This window comes from Saccoglossus kowalevskii, chromosome 10, assembly GCF_978046115.1.
Source record: "Saccoglossus kowalevskii chromosome 10, keSacKowa6.1, whole genome shotgun sequence".
Taxonomy (NCBI): Eukaryota; Metazoa; Hemichordata; class Enteropneusta; family Harrimaniidae; genus Saccoglossus; species Saccoglossus kowalevskii.
The window spans coordinates 19,160,863-19,164,292 of record NC_140650.1 but is presented as its reverse complement, the minus strand read 5'-3'; positions in this window follow the sequence as shown (position 1 = coordinate 19,164,292).

The following is a 3,430-nucleotide window of genomic DNA, read 5'->3' as shown; positions in this document are numbered from 1 at the left end:
CTTATTTGCCCATATCTGGCACCAATTGAAACAGGGGATAATGGAATTACAAGTGTCTGTGGGATAAGTGTTTATGTATGTTTGTATTTATACAATGATTTCTCAGCAATGACCTGGCTGATTTCACCCATTGTGGGGTTACAGTGGTACATTGTTAGTTTTGAAACTGAATTTAATATTTTATTTTGTATGAATATTTTCTTGATTTTCTGGTCTAATTTGATTCATTGAACCTTGTTGAGTACAGGAATAACAATGGTATCGATGAGAACAAGCTCATTTCCATATAATTTGTCACATGTTTGGGTGAACAGTGTTTTCTCAGATTTCAACCCATCTTTTGAGTAATTTTACCCTGCCGAACATTCTCCTGATTATAGAAGTAACAGTTTTTAGCGGTGTTAGTTTAGTGCTAGCCAGATGAAAATAAAATATCACCAAAATAAAAGAAAATGAGTTACGGCTGGTAAACAGGACTTCTGAATTGGTGATAATTTATTTCTTAAATTACTGGCATTGCACCTGATGTTTAATTTATATGTGAATGATACATGTACCAGTACGTTTGTGCCATGTAAGCCGGTAAGCTAAGGTGAATCCTATTAGTAGACATGGTCTATATTATAATGTTACAACCTCAAAAATTAGTTGAAAATTAGTGCATTTGTAAATTCAAACTAAAAATAAAATAAATTATTCATTCATAATTTAAATATAATTTAGTTTGAAGAAAAATCTCTTCCAACTCATCTTGGAATTATCTCTTTTTCAAACGACTTGCCAGTAAATTCAATAGATATTTAACGTATCATTTCTGAGCATAGATGCTGATTCACAGTTTCTATTGAATAAATAATTTCATTGTGAATGTCACAAAGTAGAGATGCAGTTTGTATGTTTCTTTAACAAATATAAATATCAGTGCACCAGTCTTAGGAAACTGTTGCTGAAAACAAATAAACCAATTTTTCTCTCTTAACATCAATCACTAATCAAAGAATTGTGTACCAAAATATGATTTTATAATATAATATAATTAATTATTAAAATTTTAATCATATGCGGCTCATTTTCATTGTTGATAGGAGATCCCTCTCTTCATGTATGTAGTAAGTCTATTGTTTATCTTACTCACCAATTGAAATTCACTTCAAATTTTGCTTTGGAACTTATTTTAGTCGTAATACTTATTTACCTAAATGCTTAAAATGGAGAAAATACTATTTAAGCCAAACACCAAAATGACAATGACAAAGTTTAAGAATTGTTTTTGGTTTATCCCATGTTCGCTTTAATCTGGTATTAGATGTTTGCTCCCCCTCTCCCTCCCCTCCCCTCCCCCTCCCTCCCTCCCCCTCCCTCCATACCATGTCTGAAACTCGTCTACTGATATCTGCTACTCTAGGTACATGACAAGCCAGTAGCCAGTATTGATCACGTAAGTGAAACTGCCTTCACATTGAGTCATTGTGATTTATCATCTGTTCAAACATATTGCTATTGGGCGTGACTCTGTATCGGATCCCGTGAACTCAGTAGCCCACGGGCTCCATGCTTACTCTCTGTGTAACTGATCTATGTGTGCACTAATAGGTCTATGTCAGAAAGGTTATCAATCAACGCCTTTCTGCAATCTAGGTAATTGTGACATCTTTTTTTGTTTAAGGTTCTATGATTCTAATGCTTTTAATATTATCTGTGCATAAAATTTGGTCTGATTATTTTGATGTTAGTTCTGAACCTTGAAACGTGTTTATTGCATTATGTATTTCAAACAAATAAATATCATGCCAGGGAAGCAATTTGGAAACTTGATGAAATGTATTAATCTTTGTAACTTCAATACTGGGACCGTTTTCTCATCACGCATTAAGAAAGAAAGGGAGATGTACGTTTCAGCTTTTTGTCTTTTGTGTCTAAGACAATGAACAGTATCTAGTCCAGACAATTCGTTTATGTTTTTGTAAACATTATTGATGTTCAGCAGTTTGCTAATTTATTAATACCACTCTGGATAACATGTTTATATTTTTGGCATTTGTGGCAATACAAGCATATACACTCTTCACCTTTGTGATACGTAGTGCTCTGTATTGCTGAATTATGTTTGTAATTAAGACAGGCAAAAGTATTTAGAATATAGAAAACTTCTTAAATTTTTTTATTGACGAAAAACAAGGTGTATTACTTTGAACTATTGCTGGAACTATTCAGACATGCCCTTTTGTGTTTTGTTAATTTTGCACCTAACAATCACCAATAAGATTGTACAGCTCATTCTCACTGATATTGGTTCCCAATCGGACGTAAGGATTTTGTGGCTTGGTATTTTGAATAATCATCGTTACTGCTGAGTGGATGGACAGACAGGTTATTTCGAACTGTTTCTTGTCTGTTCAAATTTGAACAGCTGAGTCATAAACAGATAATAAAGAATGAAAAGCATGTAGTCCTACCTCAGACAATATTTCCCCATTTCCCACATGAGATTCTATGGAAGTAGCATCCTTCTCTAGTTCATCGGTGATTTATTGCAAGATTGAAATTTCATTTACTATCACTAAATTATAAGCTTTAAAAGTACTGTGGGTGAGCCACTTTTTTTGTAACATCTTTTAGCTTGAGGGAGTTTTTAAAATCAGCGAAAATAAAATCCAGTGAAAAAATAAATGTCCCCGCCTGTATATTTGCATATTAATATTACAGGGACAGGGAATACACATTACGCTTAAAATGTGGTGCACAGTGAAAATGAATTCCTGCAAAAGGAGTATTCCACAGTATAGCCTATCGTATGTAACAAAAAGACGTGCTTGACAGTATGTTTTTTTTAGAATTTAACCACAACTATTGCTATTATACTGCCACTTGTGTTTGTTATGTTAATTTATTTGATTTGCATATTAGTGTTCTTACCATGGTTTGCCTAACAATATGTGAATTATGTCTATTGTTATAATGCTCTTTTGATTATCCAAATTTCAGGACAGTCTGCCCCTACTGTGAAGGGAATCCTGCATATTATATAGTTTTTACAATATCGTGTAATAATTCGATATTAGAGCAGTGAATATGGCGATTTTTTAATTAGGGCATTTGCATAATTAATTGTAATTATGCTTTACCTCTGGCATCTTAAGGTAGATACTTTGCATTTTGTCTTTGTGTTGAAAGATTATTATCCTTATCGATGTACTGTGAGACAAATATAATCAGTTCTTTCCCCAAACATTGAAAGGTTGTGAACAGTAACAGGAGCCCACAGCAACCATAGTTGTCAACAATTTGGCAAACAACTATCAGTACTCTTTAGGTTAATGCTTTCCAAATTTACACATTTCCGTGGTTCATATTAATGCACATTGGTGGTGAATGCTGGTATATTTTCCATCACATCTATCACAAATGTGTTAGGAACACGGAAATTAGT